A 20,441-nucleotide genomic window follows, 5' to 3' on the forward strand; every position below is an offset into this window, starting at 1 on the left:
ACAAAAAAATGGTAAGCATTAGGGATGTGAATTGTTTTTGAACGATTAAAATTATCGTCAGATAATTTTAAAATTGTCCTAAATCGTTAGAGTGCACGATACAATACAAATGCCCCAGATTTATCGTCAGGGGCATTTGTATTGTATCGTTAATTAGGGCACGGGAATTATTTGGGGGAGGGCGGGAAAACCGGCACACCAAAACAACCCCTAAACCCACCCCGACCTTTTAAAACCAATTCCTTACCCTCCCCCACCCTCCCGAACCCCCCCAAAATGTTAAATTACCTGGTGGTCCAGTGGGGGGGGGTCCCGGCACGATCTCCCGCTCTCGGGCCATCGGCGCCATTTTGGTTGCCACTAATTAAAATGGCGCCGATGGCCCGATAAAAACAAAAAAAACCCACCCGACCCTTTAAATCGACCCTCCTTAGCCTCCCCCACCCTCCCGACCCTTTTTTTTTAGGGAGACCCGCGCCACTAAAAAAAAAACCCCACCTGACCCTTTAAATCGACCCCACCCTCCCGACCCCCCCCCAAACCTTTTAAAATTACCTGGTGGTCCAGGGGTGCCTCGGGGAGAGATTTCCCGTTCCCAGGCATCAGCTGTTCTAAAAATAAATGGTGCCGATGCCCCTTTGCCCTTACCATGTGACAGGGTATCCGTGCCATTGGCCGGCCCCTGTCACATGGTAGGAGCACTGGATGGCCGGCGCCATCTTTAAAGATGGCACCGACCATCTTTACTCATCAGCCCCTATTGAGTAAAGATGGCCGGCGCCATATTTAAAGATGGCGCCGGTCATCCAATGCTCCTACCATGTGACAGGGGCCGGCCAATGGCATGGATACCCTGTCACATGGTAAGGGCAAAGGGGCATCGGCGCCATTTTGTTTTAGAACAGCTGATGCCTGGGAACGGGAAATCTCTCCCCGAGGCCCCCCTGGATCTCTCCTCTCCCCGAGGCCCCCCTGGATCTCTCCCCGAGGCCCCCCTGGACCACCAGGTAATTTTAAAAGGTTTTAGGGGGGTCGGGAGGGTGGGGTTGATTTAAAGGGTCGGGTGGGTTTTTTTTTTTAGCGGCGCGGGCCTCCCTAAAAAAAAAATTAGTGATGTGAATTGAAATCGGAAACGATTCCAATTCACATATCTTAACGATCAGATTCCCCCCCCCCCCCAGCCGAATCTGATCGTTAAGATGATCTGGCACACGATTCACATCTCTAGTAAGCATTAACAGACAAAATAACTGGCAGTCTGGTAAGAGTCTTCTCTTCTCTGTCAGAGTGTGCTGTGATCACTTCATTGTCCAGAGACAAAAAAATCACTAGCACTACCACAACTGTAATATCCACACTGTCTCCAACCCTGACCCCCCCCCTAATGAAGAGAAAAATCAAAATCATCAGTCATGCCCTGCCTCTCTTCCTGGCACATTGAGTGAGTTCACTACAGTACAAAGATTAGAAGCAGCTTTTTACCAGTGTAAAATGCAAAGTTAAACTTTTTTTAAACTCTCGGAGAGCTTCTTCTAGCACATCCTTCTCTGTGAAGAGCTAGACAAGAAATACAGACTGCTTCTTGCAAATGCTTACAGTGGGTGGATATCAGTGTTACTTGATCCAGATAGCAGATATAGGCTAGTTAAAATGATGTTGCACTGTGATTTTTCCTCTGTCTAATCTCCTTGCCAATTTGTCCTGCCTTGGCTCTGACAAAGCTCTGACAAGGTGATGAAGTCACACAAACAAGAGTTGGTTGCTGTAACAACCAGTTTTTTCTCAGCAATACACAGCCTTAGACTTAATGGCCATTGAAATGAATGGGAAACATTCATTCATGAGACTTCTCTATTTTGTGGGGGCCATGAACAACAGAAATATGGGCACACTCATTATGTTTTGCCCACTTGTTACAAACAAATGCACATTCTTATTCTTTAATCAATGTCTGACAAATTAAAAATCTCCCACGATCAATACCTCCCCTTTCATTACAATCTTATGGATGTCTTTGATTAAATCTCTATAGTACTTAGGAAGGATGGCTTTCAAAGACTTGTGCATGAGCCCATATACATGTATATATGACATGTGCAGATCTACTCAGGTATTTTATAAACCTCGTATATCATATATGCAAGGATGTTAAAATATACATAAATCTACCCTGCAATATCTTTGCATATGTAATAATATAAAAAAGTTAGCAGGTTAAGTGCCACTTAGCTGTGTAAGTCTCAAATAGTGCTACTTATCCAGGTACGTAAAATAGCCAGATAAGTCTCAAATAGTGCTACTTAGCCAGTTAAGTAGCTCCATTTGAGACTTATCAAGCTCTCTTACTTAGCCTGATAAGTAGCTTTCTTTGAGACTTATCTGGCTATCTTACTTAACAAGATAAGTTGAGCTTTCTGAGACTTAATCAGCTAAGTGCTATCTTTGCCGCCTCTTTACCGGGTAAGTCATAATTTATTCAGCTAAGTGGCACTAAACTGATATATGCATATATAATGCAATAAATTTGTGTATTTTTACTTTCTATTTTGAAATGATATATGGAGAGATTTTACCTGTGAAATTTAAGTAGGACCACATAAGTCTCTATTACGAATGTAAGTTGGCAAATTTTCTAACATGCGCATATGAAGGAAATTAACCCATTATCTGATTCCTCCACCAGCTTGCCAAGTCCATCTACAGGTCATTGAGACCCTATTGATTCTTCAGCCTGAACTTCCCCCAGTTTACCCAGACCTCCCAGCCACTCCATACTTCACAATAAATGTAATACCATTTATGGCAGATAATGAACAGGTATAAATATATGCTAGTATGTTTCCAAATCTACATGCATTAATCTCTTTTGAAATAGCAATTTACACATAGAAATGTTGGCTTTACTCCAGAATGCCCCTAAACTTAAAGATGGGACCAATGCGTGAGGTGATCAAATTTGCTGATGATTCAAAACTATTAAAAAGTTGTTAAATTACAAGAGGATTGTGAGAATAGCAAGAGGACTTTGCAACACTGGGAGACTTGGCATCCAAATGGCAGATGACATTTAATCTGGATAAGTGCAAAGTGATGCATGTAAGGAAGAACAATCCTAAATAAAGCCAAACAATTCAAGATTCCACATTAAGAATCACCATCCAGGAAAAGGATCTAGGTAGGCATCCTCGTGGGTACTATGTAAATCCTCTGCTCAGTGTGTAGCGGTGGCCAAGCAAGCACATGGAAAGCTAGGAACTATTTGGAAAGAATGGAGAATAAAATAGAGCATATCATAATAAGAACATAAGAACATGCTATGCTGGGTCAGACCAAGGGTCCATCAAGCCCAGCATCTCGGTTTCCAACAGTGACCAATCCACTGGCAAGTACCCAAAAACTAAGTCTATTCCATGTTACTGTTGCTAGTAATAGCAGTGGCTATTTTCTAAGTCAACTTAATTAACAGCAGATAATGGACTTCTCCTCCAAGAACTTATCCAATCCTTTTTTTAAACACAGCTATACTAACTGCACTAACCACATCCTCTGACAACAAATTCCAGAGTTTAATTGTGCATTGAGTGAAAAGGAACTTTCTCCGATTAGTTTTAAATGTGCCACATGCTAACTTCATGGAATGCACCCTAGTCTTTCTATTATCCAAAAGAGTAAATAACCGATTCACATCTACCTGCCATGATTTTAAACACCTCTATTATATCCCCCCTCAGCCATCTCTTCTCCAAGCCGAAAAGTCCTAACCTCTTTAGTCTTTCCTCATAGGGGAGCTGTTCCATTCCCCTTATCATTTTGGTCGACATTTTCTGTGCCTTCTCTATCGCAATTATATCTTTTTTGAGATGTGGCAACCAGAATTGTACACAGTATTCAAGGTGCGGTCTCACCATGGAGCAATACAGAGGAATTATGACATATTCCATTTTATTCACCATTCCCTTTCTAATAATTCCCAACATTCTGTTTGCTTTTTTTGACTGCCGCAGCATACTGAACCAACAATTTCAATGTGTTATCCACTATGACGCCTAGATCTCTTTCTTGGGTGGTAGCACCTAATATGGAACCTAACATTGTGTAACTATAGCATGGGTTATTTTTCCCTATATGCATCACCTTACACTTATCCACATTAAATTTCATCTGCCATTCCGATGCCCAATTTTCAGTCTCACAAGGTCTTCCTGCAATTTATCACAATCTGCTTGTGATTTAACTACTCTGAACAATTTTGTATCATCTGAAAATTTGATTACCTCACTTGTTGTATTTCTTTCCAGATCATTTATAAATATATTGAAAAGTAAGGGTCCCAATACAGATCCCTGAGGCACTCCACTGCCCACTCCCTTCCACTGAGAAAATTATCCATTTAATCCTACTTTCTCTTTCCTGTCTTTTAGCCAGTTTGTAACCACGAAAGGACATCACCACCTATCCCATGACTTTTTACTTTTCCTAGAAGCCTCTCATGAGGAACTTTGTCAAATGCCTTCTGAAAATCCAAGTACACTACATCTACAATATACATGCATATATGGCATGTGCAGATCTACCCAGGTATTTTATAAGCCGCACATATCATATGTTTATCCACATATTTATTAACTCCTTCAAAAAAGTGAAGCAGCTTTGTGAGGCAAGACTTGCCTTGGGTAAAGCCATGCTGACTTTGTTCCATTAAACCATGTCTTTCTGTATGTTCTGTGATTTTGATGTTTAGAACACTTTCCACTATTTTTCCTGGCACTGAGGTCAGGCTAACCAGTCTGTAGTTTCCAGGATCGCCCCTGGAGCCCTTTTTAAATATTGGGGTTACATTTGCTATCCTCCAGTCTTCAGGTACAATGGATGATTTTAATGATAGGTTACAAATTTTTATTAATAGATCTGAAATTTCATTTTTTAGTTCCTTCAGAATGTTGTGTCCGTCGGTCTCAGATGGCTTCGACCTCTGTGCCTCACCTTTCTCTCTGCTCGCCCCGCTAGCCTTGGGAAGATAGCTACCGCCACATCTGCATGCCGCTCTCTCTGGCATCCCTGGAACGACAATGGCAAGGCAATCTGCCATGTTTCTCCTGATGGCCTCCTAGGCTGGGCGCGCGCACGCACCCACGTCTTTATCCACATCATGGCGGGAACCTCGAGGGCGGTCCCTTCAAGTGACATCACGCCATCTGGGTATTTAGCCTGCCCTTCGTTTGCTAACAATTCGAGTTAGCAAAGATTGGACTTGTCCAGTCTAAGCTACTCTGCCGCTTCCCTGCTGCCGCTGCACTTCGGGATAATTCTCTAACCTGGGTACCTCGGGGACCTTTTGCTTTCTTTCAGGTGCCTATCAGGGATCAGGTACTCGTTCCTCGAGGGCCTGCTCTCCCTGCCTCAGTGCCTGTATTCATCTACTTCTGTATGCTGGGATCTCCATCTATACAGCTACCAACTTAGTGAGTAATCTAACATTGTCAGTCTGTATCATCTACAGATCAGCACTTGGAACCTGCATCCTGTACTTCCTATATTATCATTGCGAGATGGGTCTCCTCCGCTGAGGGTCCTTGGATTGCTGCCTCACTACTGCCACCTCTGATGGTATCTTTCTGCTGTATAATAAAAGACAAATCTCTGTGTTTGCGTGTCTAGATTCTAGCCTAGTAATGTGGATCTTCATGGGGCTCCTCCCCGTGGGAGTGGTCATCACCACAGTACCCAAGAATCCATTCCAACACCTCAAAACCATAAAACAGAACTCTGGGGTGTATACCATCCAGACCAGGTGATTTACTACTCTGTATCATTCCATGGTGTGACTGCACCTTGAGTATTCTGTGCAGTTCTGGTCCCACATCTCAAAAAAGATATAGCAGAATTAGAAAAGACACAGAGAAGGTTGATCAAAATGATAAAGGGGATGGAATGATTCCCCAGTGAGGAAAGGCTAAAGAGGTTAGGCCTCTTCAATTTGGAGAAGAGTTGACTGAGGGGAGATATGATAGATGTCTCTAGGATAATGAGTGGAGTCTAGCAAGTAAATGTGAATCAGTTGTTTACTATTTCAAAGAGTACAAAGACTAGGGAACATTCAATGAAGTTTCTAGGTAATAAATTTAAGACAAATAGGAGAAAATATTTTTTTACTCAACACATAATTAAACTCTGGAATTTGTTACTGGAGTGTGTGGTGAAAGATGTTAATGTAGCTGGGTTTAAAAAAGGTTTGGACAAGTTCCTGAAAGAAAAGTCCATAAACCATTATTAAAGGAACTTGGAGAAATCCAGTGCTTATCCTTTGGAAAAGCAGTATGGAATCTATCAACATTTTGGGATCCTGTCAGGTACTTATGACCTGGATTGGCCACTGTTGGAAACAGGATATTGGGCTTGATGGACCTTTGTTCTGACTCAATATGGCATGCCTTAAGTTCTTTTAAAGTTTCCCCATGTGTATTTTCCTTTCCCAGACCTTCACTTGTCCTCTGTGACTGACCTGTTTTCTCAAAGAAATCTAGCTGACTTAAGAAACTTGGTGACTACTTTTAGCTCCTGGGAATGGGGCAGGGGAATTTTCAGCCCTAGGGATTTACTCAGGTAACTTCTTAGTTACCTGGGTAAATCCCTTTGAAAACTGAGCTCCCCATCTATACTACTTGAGGATTGCTCTTCTATATGTTCTTTTTGTGAGCTTAATATTTTTCTTAGTCTTCCATGAATTGTATAACAAAAGTTATCACTATCATCATATCCTAGTAGTATGAATAATAGCAATATCAATATTCTTAAAACCATTTGCAAAGATTACCATTGATTTCCACTTTTAACAATAACAATACCTTTTAGCTTTGATTTATAATGACTGAACAGTATAAATATCTTAAAGTGGATAAAATTACTTTTTTTCTCCATGTTTTTCTATCAGTCACTTCCACTAATTTATAAGTGGTATTTTCTTACCTTGTCCCAAACTTTCCCTTTTTCCCCATTAGAGACTACAATTCAGCTTCATAGGTCTGTGTACAACTACAGTGTGTGGTATTTTTAAACCACTTAACTCTAGTGAAAATCTATCAGATCAAAAAAAAGAAAATCATATCACATGTGTACTCCTCTTTACTTTCTGATGGAAGCAATCACATTATTGTAAAAGCACTTATATAATGAAGAGAGGCATCCAGAAGGAAAGGCATGACCCCCACCAAAATGCATTTTGTATGCTATATTCCTCATCTTATAACCCCCCACCTTCCCTTTCAATGCAGTGACTATTAACATTACTATTTAATATTTTTTTCTTTTGGAAAAAATCTAGTTTGCACTGTGCATTGTCAAATTCTGCTGTATTAATATACAAATTCCAAAGTTCAAGATAAATATTAAAAACAAGACTAGGAGCAGATAACATGACTGAGACATAGATGAGGTTATAGACAAAGCTGGCTCTGACTGCATCTTTTTTTTGTCTTCTGAATTTAATTTGGATCTGATTAATTTTTCTGGTTTGGCCTGCACATGCTTGGTTTATCAATTCTTGAAACCTTCAAGCAAGTTGCTTCAGTTTTTAATGCAGGCTACCTCTGCCTTCCAGTTCAAAATAGTTCAGATTTATCCAAAGTTTATCAGGTGAGGGGTACATGATTTCTCCCTCTGAGCATGATAAGGATCAGAATCAAAATATTAACCATGCCCTTTTTTTTTTTAAAAGCAGATGTAAAAAAACAAGCAGTTTCACCTAGAACTAAAGGAAGCTAATTTTCAGGACACATGCATGTGTGTGCCTCTGGTCCACACATATGCATTATAGACTGGAAAACATACACCTGTCAGAGTCCTCATGTTCCTCTCCATCTCATTTCCTGAAAATTTGGCATGGATAGGACACTAGAGATGTGCAGAGGGTAAAATTTTGCTTTGGTTTCTTAATTCAATTTGGTTATACCTCAATTTGTTTTCCTGATGATAGCAGGGCTGAATTAGCCATGCTGTCATGGGGCTGTCAGTCAGGTGTCGAAAGCGAAGCTTTCCAAAACTAATACAGAGTTTAGCTATGTGCGGCTGCGCGTGTGTTCCTGCGCAGGAAGGCAGAATCTCCTCAGTCTGTCTTTTCCGTGAGCGGGGACGCACGCGGAGCTTCGACACTCCTCAGAAAAGAAAAGAAAAGAGAAGTAAAAAGAGTCCTTAACACCAAACAATTTCTGGGAAAAGGCAACTTATCATCGCCGCACCTCAACGATGCCCCAGCTGTCTGGTTTTAAGCCGTGTGCATGCGGCAAATCATGTCCATTACAGAAGGACATGAGGCCTGCTACATTTGCCTAGGCCCAGAGCACGATATATCTAAGTGCAAGCATTGCGGGCGTATGTTGCCTCGGGCACAGCGCCAGAGGATCGCAAAGATAGAGAAGTTAAAATTTTCTCTCACCGGCTCATATGCCCCTCCCTCGGAGGCTCACTCATCCCAGGGGCCGAGGCTGCAGCCTGCCACCTTGCTTCGGAGGGCAGGCTGCAGCCTCGGCCCCTGGGACCGAGGCTGCAGCCTGCCCTGTAACAGGTCTCAGCATCGGCGCAGACAAGCAGTCCCTGTCTGCGCCGATGCTGAGACCTGCTACATTGAAGAGCGTCAATCGAACTGAAGCTGCGCCGTCCACGCATATCCACTCGAAGCACCCGTCGACGCATTTGAAGCATTCGTCAAGCAACCCTCAGAAGCGTCGATCCGAGCAGCCACCGATGCCTGGGTCACCGCAGGCATTAACGCATCGCTCAAAGAAAACACCGGATCAACGCTTGACGCAAGTTCTGGCGCAGAGTGTGCCACAAGTTCCAGCGCAATATTCGATGCAAGCTCCGGCGCATTGTATGACGCAGGCGCCAGTGCACAGTTCGACGCAAGTACTGACGCACAAGCCGAAGCAAATGACAGTGCGGCTTGCATAGCATACATCGATACATCAATTGAAGCATTCTTCGACTAAAAGCTTGAAGCAATTGCCCATGCAACCATCAAAAAAAATAATTCCAGCTACAACACCTCACTTGAGGCAACATCCTACGATGCATACGACGCAGGCACAGGTCCATACTTCACATACGACTCCACAGAAAGATACCACCAAGATTTCTACTTCACAGGTGCAACCCATACCATCAGGCCTAGAGGAACATACTCCACCCTCTGGCTTGGGTGCATCCTTCCATCTGCCAGACACTCACAATTACAGGAAGCATTAGCGAAGTGCCAAAGAATTGAAGCACCTGTGGAGATACATAAAAACCAGCCTACAGCACTGGATACCGATATACTGTTGGCGGCAATTCCACATCATTCCCAGGGATCTATTAAATACCTATTCACAAAGAGATACCGGAAGGAAGGCAACAAGCCATCACCCAATTATCATTGGCTTTTTCAGGCTTCTTAGCTTCCCTACAGTTGGGTTACCTCAACCCTCCACTGGTTCTGGCCAGTCCTGGTAGAAAGTCTCCACAACTACCACATCCTTCACCTGACATATCACCAATACTCCCATCTCCTACAAAGGAGCCTTCATTGATAACTCAGCATTCCCCCCAGTCTATGCTGCCTATGCTGGCCAACTCTCCTCCATTACTTAAACAACCAGAATCCATCCCGTCATCTCCAGGGTCCTCTACAGGGTATCCGTCGGACCCACCAGAAGGTCCCCAGGAACCTTACTCTCCACCAGAGGACCTTTCATACCCAAAATTTATAGGCAAGGTAGGCTCGGTCCTCAACATGGAAGTCCACAAAATGCCGGACCCGAGATCAGAAACAATGGGACTCTTGAAGATCTTTGATCTCCCATCAGATCCATCAGCGCTCCCATCGCATCAAGTTCTAGATACAGTACTTGAAAAATCATGGGAAACACCATACTCGATCACACCAGTCTCTAGGAAAACGGGCATGAAGTACAGAATGCAACAATCTACATTCTATTCATCACCTCAGTTACCTCACACATCTATAGTAGTAGAGTCAGCCATGCAACATGCCAAAAAATCCAAGTTACATTCCAGTACACCACCTGGAAAGGATAATAAATATCTAGATGACTTTGGAAAGAAGATTTTACCATCATCAATGCTAGGGGCAAGAATACATCAACATCAATTCTACATCGTACAATATTTGTATGAGTCATTACAACAACTAAAAGGTCTCCTTCCGGAAACAGATCCCACGACTGCACCACCAAACCATTACAGGACCCAGAGGAAGGCATTTGACAACTTCTGAGAACAGTATATGAAGGTTTTGAGACATCTTCGAGAGCCTCTGCATTGGCTATAGCGGCCAGACGTTTGTCTTGGCTCCGGGCTAGTGCCACAAGAGAAGATGTCCATGACAAGCTGGCTAACCTTCTTTGCAGAGGAGACAACCTTTTTGGTAATCGTCTCCAAGAAACTGGAATGTGGCAGTTCAAGCCTTAAAATCTTCCCACACATATGGTGCCTTCTCTCCGCAATATTTTGCACCTCCTCGGCAAGCTTCATATCACAGATGACCATTCAGGGCCTATCCGTTGTATAGACCACCTCCTTATCCTCAACCACCTCGACAATCATCCCAACATCAACAACGCCAAGATATGCCATGCACACAGCGTCCACAAAGTCAAGCAGCCTCCACTGCCTTAAAAAACCCACCCTCTTTTTAACTCCAGCCAGGCCATCACCCCCCACGGCTGTGGGAGGAAGAATCAGGGCATTCAGTCAAGCCTGGTCTCAAATCACAACCGATCACTGGGTTCTAGAAATAGTCCATCAGGGCTATCAACTACACTTTCTATCCAGACCTTCCCTGCCACATCTCATTCCAAGCATAGGCATGTGTGCCAAAGTTAACCAAAGTTAACCAAAGAAATATCAACCCTTCAACACCAACAAGCAATTCGAGTCTTACCCTCGAACCTTTAGAATATGGGGTTTTATTCTCCTTACTTCTTAATTCCCAAAAAATCAGGAGGTCTACGCTCAATTCTGGATTTATGCGAGTTAAACATCTAGTCACAGAAAAATTCAAAGTGGTCTCCCTGAAAACAATTCTTCCCCTTCTTCAACCCAACGATTGGATGTGCTCACTAGACTTGCAGGATGCTTACACTCATATTCCAATGCACCCCTCTTCATGGCAATACCTCTGTTTCCACTACAAGAAACAACATTACCAATACAAGGTTCTCCCTTTCGGCCTTTCAGCAGCCCCTCATTTGTTCACAAAGTGCATGGCAGTGGTGGTGGCCCTACTTTGAAAGCTGGGAATCCAAATATTTCCCTATCTAGACGACTGGCTCATAGTAGCATAAAATTGTGTAACCTTCCTAACCCAGCTACAGAAGACCATTTTGTGTCTTCAGGAACTAGGCCTCATTATCAAATATGAAAAGTCAAACCTACAACCCTCCCAAACACTTCAGTTCATAGGAGCATTGTTGGATATGGCAAAAAGCAGAGCTTTCTACCCAGAGACTGAAGGTTACTGCTACAGACTCTTACCAATCACCTACGGCTGTTGGCATGACCAACAGCCCACCAAATACTGTCGGTATTGGGTCATATGGCGGCAGCCATTCACATGGTTCCGAACACCCGTCTTCACATTCACCGACTCCAATGGGGACTAAAAGGCCAGTGGTCACAACACTCCCAACCTTTGTCTCGGAAAATCACCTTGACTCCAGACATGATCATGGACTTGAATTGGTGATTAAAACCGCAGACAAATTAAGTCAAATATTTCACTCTCACGAGTGGTCGTTACACCAGCAAGTGGCCAATGACATTTTCAATTGATGGGGCACACCACCCATAGATCTCTTTGTCACTGAACAGAACACAAAGGTACCTCAGTTCTTCTCGCTGTTTCCCAGTTATCTCCGCATAGCTCAGGACGCCTTCTTACTCCCGTGGTCGGGAAGCCTGATGTATGCCTTCCCACCAATCCCACCAATCCCACTGATAATGCGCACAATCCAGAAATGCATAGCCAAGATGGCAGACCTGATCCTGATTGCCCCAGCATGGCCCAGGCAACCTTGGTATGCATACCTCCTCTGCCTATCAATCGATACCCCCATCCCATTGAGACACACAGAAGGCCTACTATCCCAAGAGCATGGAGCCCTTCTGTACCCCATGCAAGACTCATTCCACCTGACAACATGAAGATTGAACGGGCGTTACTGATGGATCGAGGTATATCTGCAGAAATCCAAAACATTTTGCTTGCGGCCAGAAAGCCATCCACCAGGAAAGCGTACCAACTGAAATGGAAGCAATATGAGTTCTGGTGCGTCACTAATCACTACAATCCTTTCGACTGCGCTCCAACAGATCTACTAGATTACCTATTCACCTTATACTCTGTGGGACTGGTGACCACCTCCGTCCGAGTGCACCTCAGTGCCATCGCAGCCTACCACAGGCCACTCCAGGGCCACCCAATATCCCAACACCCACTAGTTTCTAGATTCATTACGGGCCTCTACCATCTCTGACCCCCAATATCCAAGCCTCCAGTGGCCTGGAATCTCAACTTAGTCCTAGATCAATTAATGCTTCCTCCATTTGAACCATTGGACTTGGCACACATGAAGTACCTCACAAGGAAAGTGGTGTTTCTCGTCGCTGTAACCTCAGCTCGCCGAGTCAGTGAACTACAAGCACTTGTTCATTACAAGCCTTACCTTCAATTCTTTCACCACAAGGCAGTGCTATGGACTCACCCATCCATCCTTCCAAAAGTGGTCTCAGCCTTTCACATCAACCAGTCCATAGAACTCCCTACGTTTTTTCCAAAATCTCACCATAATGACCCAGATAAGTTACTGTACACCCTGGACTGTAAACGGGTGCTAGCCTACTATAAGACTAGGATGCAATCGAATTCAAGACCATTCCAACTATTCCTCTCCTGTAACCCGAATGCCCCTGGCCTGCCAGTGGCGAAATGGACAATTTCTAGCTGGATAGCACAATGCATTCAATTCTGCTACAACAAAAGAGATATGGCCCTGTAGGTAAAACCGAATGCTCATCAACTACGAGCAATCACTACCTTGTTGGCCCATCTACGTCACATTCCACCTATTGATATATATAAAGCGGCCACCTGGTTATCTCTACATATTTTCACATCCCATTACTGTTTAAACCAGCAAGATGCCAAGCTGAGATGAGCGGTCTTAGATACTTTAGCTTCATAACTCTAAAATCGGCTGTCCATGCAAAAAAAAAAAAAAAGAAGGAATATGTCATTTAGCGTGACTGGGAGCGGGGACTCCTGCTATTGACAGGAAAAAGCAAGTTTGCTTACCATAAACTGTGTTTCCATAGATAGCAGGATGAATTAGCCATGCTGACCCGCCCACCTCCCTGGACAGCCTTCCTTACTGCTAAAATACAGACTGAGGAGATTCTGCCTTCCTGCAAGGGAACACACGCGCAGCCGCACAGAGCTAAGCTCTGTATTAGCTTTGGAAAGCTCCGCCTCCGACGCCTGACTGACAGTCCCATGACAGCATGGCTAATTCATCCTGCTATCTACGGAAACACCGTTTACAGTAAGCAAACTTGTTTTTCATTGAGGTCGATATTCAAAAGCTATTTAGACAGATAACTGAAAAGTTATCAATCTGAATGGCTAACCAGCTACATTGAAAGCTGTATGTAGCTAAATTCTAGAATTTAGCTACATAAGTTGGGGATGTTCCGGGGATGAGCAGGAAGTATTTCCAGGCGGAGCAGAGTTAGCCACATAAGTTAGCAACTTAACCTATGTGGCTAACTCAAGTCAGGCCATAGGGCTGTCTTAAAATTAACCAGTTAGACATAATCAGCTAATTTTAAGATAGCTGGGTATATTCAGTGGTGCGACCATACCACTAAATATACCTTGCTAGTTAGTCGGATATATTTATCTGGCAGCATGAAATGTGCCCGAAATGGCATCCGTTCCCGTGCTCAGCGGGAACAGATTCCCTGACAACATATCACTAGTCTCTGCACGTGCTGCCGAGTGCAGCGCCCGACTGTGACACACACCCCCCCCCCCCGAAGAGAAACGGAGGACCCCTCCTCCCCCTGCACACACTCGGAGCAGAGGTCTGCCCGCGACAGCCGCGAGCGCAACGAGCCGCATGCTTGGCAAGAAGAGCCCCGCGCAGCCCCCCCCCCCCCCCCCCCCCAATAACCCTAGCAAGTCAGGGAGAGCCGGCATGCACAAATAACACTTCAGGTTTTTTTTTAAACTTGCCATTCGCTGTCCCAGGTTCTGGAAGGGCAGGTCCTGCTCCTGTGGGGGTGAATGAACTGGGCTCCCCGATATCACCCGGTGCTGCTGAGAACACAAGGGCAGGGTCCTCAACCCTTAGCGTCGGCCTCGACCAGGGGGGAATGGTCCCCTCAGGACCTAGCAATCCTCTGGGAGGCTCACAGAACCAGTGACGGAAAAAAAGGGACTTTCTTTCAGTTTTGAAGTTTTTTTGTTTTTTTTTTAAACTTAAAGATACAGCTCCTTAATTATAAATCTAAACCCTAACTACACTCCTGCTCCATAAAACTTGCAGCAATCAGGGAATCAGAAGAGAATGTGGGTTTTGCACCTCCGCCATCTGCTGGAGACAGAGTAAGACTGAGGGACTGTGGATGGCACTTTGGTATTTATGGCAGGGTTGTTTGAAAAAAAAACTTCTGTCTCCATCTGCTGGAGGGGAGGCAAAACCCAGGTGTCTACACTGATCCGGGTACGTACAGGAAAATATACTTGTCTTCTCAATTCATCTGTTTTCTGATTCTTCATTTTGATCTATCCCTCCACTATGCCAGCCTCTTTCTCCCACCCTTTTTGTTTGTTGCTTATACTGAGGTGTTTTATCTATAAAAATCCTCAGTGAGAAGGAAGAAATACAGACAGAACAAAAAAGAAACATGCAGACAAAAGACCTTTGACATGTTCTGAATGTGGTAAAAGTTTCATAAGGATGAGGGAACTAATGCAGACCAGAAAATCAAGAAATGGAAGCTAAGGATGGTAACTTTCAAAGCATCGTGCAGGAGCACATTGGCATATGTACACCCAGGGAAATGGCAATTTTATATCTTACACACACACATATGCATGCATGTTATAAAATAGCCTGAGTGTGTACAGATATATACCTAAGTTTAAGTGGGCATGTGCTTAGGCATATAAATCCCATTTCTACCTCATAAGTAAGAGCATTTTAAAGATGGCACGTGTTCAGTTTCACCAGTTCATCCACCAGTTCACCTAGGTCCTCCAACCCCCCCCCCCCCCCCCCCCCACCGATTTAATATCCTGCACCCACCCCAATTACCCCAGACCCTCTAAACCCCTCCACTATGGGGGGTTGCTTTGCAATTCTCATGGTGCTTTTGTGTGTTTATGGCACTTTGTGTGCTGCTTTCGCCCTTTTTAATTGCTTTGGGATTTTTTCTGCTTCCTTTTCTGCTTTGATCCCTTTCATGTTGCCTTAGGATGTTGATGCCATTCTTGCTGCCACTTTTCCTCTCATGCTACCTTTGAGGGTTTACTCACTGTTATTGGTGCCCTGTTTGAAACCTTAAGGTATTTTTCCCCCTCTTTCTCTTTCTTTCAGGCAGATACAGAATGGTGCGTTCAGTCCGAGCGCACCGTTAGCCCCAGTTTGGACACGCGTTTTCAACGCACTATTATTACCTCTTATACGGTAAGGGGTAATAGCGCATGGAAAATGCGCGGCCAACCCCCCCGAAACTAATAGCACGCTCAACATGCAACTTAAGTTGCCCATAAAATGAATGAATGAACTGAAATGAATGTCTTTCCTCTGTATATGATTATTGCTTAATCAGTATGCACATATTATTATGGCTATAGCAATTGGCTAAGGGCCTCCACTCTTCATCTAACTTTTAATAGACTAGTCCACCTATGCAAATTGTGCTAATCAACTCCAGTTTTAATCACAGGAATTGACTTGTATGTATACTGAGTTTCAGCTATTAATTCCATCTAGAAGTACCAAAACAAAAAGCATGATTGACAATGAGACTAATATCCATCAATAATTATACTGTATGGATAGATGGATGATTTATCCAGCTAAGTCGTGCCAGCTAACCATAGCCAGATAAACTTATAAGTCCACTCTTATCTGGCTAAGTGGCAGCAGAGTGGGAGAGACTTCTTTTTTTCTGATTTTTTTATGCTGCATAGCAGCACTGGAAACTTAACTCCATTTCTGACCCAAGAATTAAGTTGACAGTGTTAGGAAAACCAGGGTTTGGCCAGCGCACCTCTCTGCATTTGGGACTACTGCTTATTAATGCCCTCATCTTCATGGGATTTCCATGTGAAGGTAAAAAGCAGTAGTACTCACATTTTAGAATATACATTTTGTGAGCGTAAAACTCATTGCTGCATCGGCAGTAAGATTTGCCCTCAATAAATGAGTATTCAAAGGTGGGTAAAGTTATGCAGCCTGTTAGAGTGAAAGAAAAGATATAAACAGAAGGAGAGAGAAGGATTTGGGCATTGGTAAAGGGCTTTTTCTGATCCTCACTACTGCAGTAGTCACAGTGCTCGCACTATGAGAGAGAGAGAGGAGCACTGCTGTCTCTCTGCTCACTGGGGATGAGCAGTGGACTGGAGATAGGGAAGCAATGGTCAAATAATGGTGATTATTTATCTCTGACTTACCCAGCACAGTGGTCTGCTTTTCTGCAGAGGTAGACATATTATAGTGAATAGAAGCGCAGTATTGCCAACCTTGTAAGCTTCTTCTTTGTCTGACAGTTTTCTTGTGTGTGCACAAAAGGAATCATTTAGCAGTGCACACACATACACTGTGTATGTGTGTGTGTTCATGAGAGAGACATTTTTGCACACATTAAGAAGGATAGCCAGACAAGAGAGAATTTGTAGTTCTGGAAAGTTGCTAATTCTGCTTGACAAGTGTTTAGTGCATGCTAAGCACTGAAGTGAACTCAGTCAGTGAACTTGATTAAGAGTAAGTCAGTATTTGAGTAGTACATTACATTAATAAAGTATATTGTGACATAAAAAATCCAGTAGCCACTTCCAAGTCCATCATGCTACTGTGAACAAAGGAGAGAGGAGGGAATAATAGTAGCAGCTGAGAATTGCATGTTGCTGCAGAGCCAAAGGATATCGAAGAGCTAGTAGCTAAGGAAAATTTGGGAGCTCTGTCTAGTTAGTAGGATATCAGCCTCCAGGGGGGAGGTGAGGAAAGTAGATGATACTGATGCAGTTGAGAGTATCCCCCAGGGAGAGCAGGCAGGGCAAAGTGTGAGTGATGCCCCTCACATCCTCAACCTCAACTCCAGTGCCAAAAGGAACAGCAGCCCTCAAGTTGGTCTTTTAAAAATCAATCTGCCTTTTGCTGTGTTTTTCAGAGTTGCCATGCAAGAAGCAGGATGACTGAAAACATCTTGGGGGATCTTGCTGCCATATTGGGAGTTTTTAATCCCTCTGTGTTGCTTGCAACTTGGATCTCAGCACATTATCCCCCCCCCCTCCCCCCATGCTTTTATCTTAGTTATACTGGGGTGCTTTGTCACCAAAATAAAATGTAAAAAGAAAAAAAAAATATATTTCTTCTCTCTCATCCCACCTCTTTACTGGTTCTCAGATTTTCTGTTTTATTATAGCTCTCTAGGATCTCATCCTAGTTATCTCACTCTTCTTTCTTCTTTATACTGTGTTTTTTCCCCCCAAAAAAAGAAATAATGTTAAAAAAAAAAGAAAACAAATTATAAATTTCTCCACTCAATCCACCTCTTTCCTGGCTCTGTGCCTGGATCTCTCATATTATATTGCAAACACTTACTGGTAACATTTTGCCACTTTGCAATGTTTTGGGATACAATTCATGCCACTGTTGGTTCTGCCTTTACAGCTCTTTTAATGCCTTGGACTTTTCATGCAGCTATTGTTGCCTCTCTCATGATGCCCTTGGGGTTTTCATATCTACTTCCTGTTTGAAATTCCTGTATGCTACACCTTGGCTGGTTTTGATGCCTCTGTACTATTTTTGATATCCAAAACTATACACCTTGATGGTCTTGATGCCTTTGTGATGATTGCACATAAATCCTTGGAGGTTTGATGTGTCAATGCCGTTTTTGATAGGGATGGGCATTTGGGAGACACAAAATAGGAAATTGAACAAAATGTCCTATTCTGTTTCATTTCATTATTAAAACAAAATGATTGAAAATCCAACAACATTTCATTTTTTTTTCAGATTTCATATTGAAAACAAAATGGATCATCATGTCTAGGCCCAGGCCTAAAACTGGGCCCTTGTCTATGGAGTAGGCAAGGGCACCGGCCTAGACCAGAGCATGACGCCGGGGTCAGGGCTTTGCCTAGGCATATGTTGTCAGCCGACGCATAAACTGCAACCTAGGCCAGAGCGCGATGCTGGGGTCTCAGTCGAAGGTCAGGACTAATGCCAGGGCCTTGACTGAGAACCCAAAAATATAAAAAAAACTTACCTGGTCCAGGGATTCAGCATCACAGTCCAGGCCTGACTAAAATTGCATTTTCCCAGTACTTAAAAAAAAAAAGGAGAGATATTCAGTTGCACATTTTCCAAAAATGACAAAGAGAAAATTAAATTCATCCCACTTCCCATCTCAGAGAAACAGAAGCAAAGCACTCTCACTCTCCTACTTTTCCAGTCCCCAGCAGTCTTGCTCCCTCTCCCCTCCACAGTCCCCAGCAGTCTTGCTCCCTCTCCCCTCCCAGGTCCCCCAGCAGTCTTGCTCCTCTCCCCTCCCTCTCCCAGTCCCCAGCAGTTTTGCTCTTCTCCCCTCACTCTTCCCTCCCAGTCTCCAGGAGTCTTGCTCCCTCTCCTCTCCCAGTCCCCAGAAGTCTTGCTCCTCTCCTCTCCCTTCACTCTCCCCTCCCAGTTCCCAGCAATCTTGCTCCCCCCTCCCCCTCTCTCCTCACTCTCCCCTCCCAGTCCCCAGCAGTCTTGCTCCCTCTCCCCTCCCAGTCCCCAGCAGTCTTGCTCTCTCTCTCCTCACTCTCCCCTCCCAGTCCCCAGCAGTCTGGCTCTCTCTCCTCACTCTCCCCTCCCAGTCCCCAGCAGTCTTGCTCTCTCTCTCCTCACTCTCTCCTCCCAGTCCCCAGCAGTCTTGCTCTCTCTCCCCTCACTCACCCCTCCCATTCCCCAGCAGTCTTGCTCTCTCTCTCCTCACTCTCCCCTCCCAGTCCCCAGCAGTCTTGCTCCCTCTCTCCTCCCAGGCCCCAGCAGTCTTGCTCCCTCTCCCCTCCCTCTCCCCTCCCTCTCCCCTCCCAGTCCCCAGCAGTCTTGCTCCCTCTCCCCTCCCAGTCCCCAGCAGTCTTGTTCCCCTCTCTCCTCACTCTCCCCTCCCATTTCCCAGCAGTCTTGCTCCCTCTCCCCTCACTCACCCCTCCCATTCCCCAGCAGTCTTGCTCCCTCTCCCCTCACTCACCCCTCCCATTCCCCAGCAGTCTTGCTCCCCTCTCCCCTCACTCACCCCTCCCATTCCCCAGCAGTCTTGCTCCCTCTCCCCTCCCAGTCACCAGCAGTCTTGCTCCCTCTCCCCTCACTCACCCCTCCCATTCCCCAGCAGTCTTGCTCCCTCTCCCCTCACTCACACCTCCCATTCCCCAGCAGTCTTGCTCCCTCTCCCTCTCCCCTCCCTCTCCCCTCCCAGTCCCCAGCAGTCTTGCTCCCTCTCCCCTCCCATTCCCCAGGAGTCTTGCTCCCTCTCCCCTCTCTCCTCACTCTCCCTTCCCAGTCCCCAGGAGTCTTGCTTCCTCTCCCCTCCCAGTCCCCAGCAGTCTTGCTCCCTCTCCCCTCCCATTCCCCAGGAGTCTTGCTCCCTCTCCCCTCTCTCCTCACTCTCCCTTCCCAGTCCCCAGGAGTCTTGCTCCCTCTCCCCTCCCAGTCCCCAGCAGTCTTGCTCCCTCTCCCCTCACTCACCCCTCCCAGTCCCCAGCAGTCTTGCTCCCTCTCCTCTCCCAGTCATACTAATAATAATAAATATTTCAAAACAGCAGATGAAAAGAACATCCACAATTAAAAATTCATATATATATTTTCTGCTAATTTCCCAAATCCAATAAAATATTTTGAAACATCATACAGATCAAACAACACCCAATTAATTAAAATCAATAAGATTAATAACAAAAAAAAATCAGTCACTCTCCATGCCTGGGAGCTTTTAACGTCCCGTCAATCTGAGATTGTCATGGATTAGTGAGAAAGGAAGGGAGGTGCACAAAATTTCTCCTTTCGCAAATACACACACATTCATCCTCAAGCTCCTTCTTTCTCAGGCAAACACATATATACATGCTGGCTCCCTCTCACTCTGGTACTCACATACACACACTCTGGCTAGCT

The sequence above is a fragment of the Rhinatrema bivittatum genome, chromosome 2 (assembly GCF_901001135.1).
Source record: "Rhinatrema bivittatum chromosome 2, aRhiBiv1.1, whole genome shotgun sequence".
NCBI lineage: Eukaryota > Metazoa > Chordata > Amphibia > Gymnophiona > Rhinatrematidae > Rhinatrema > Rhinatrema bivittatum.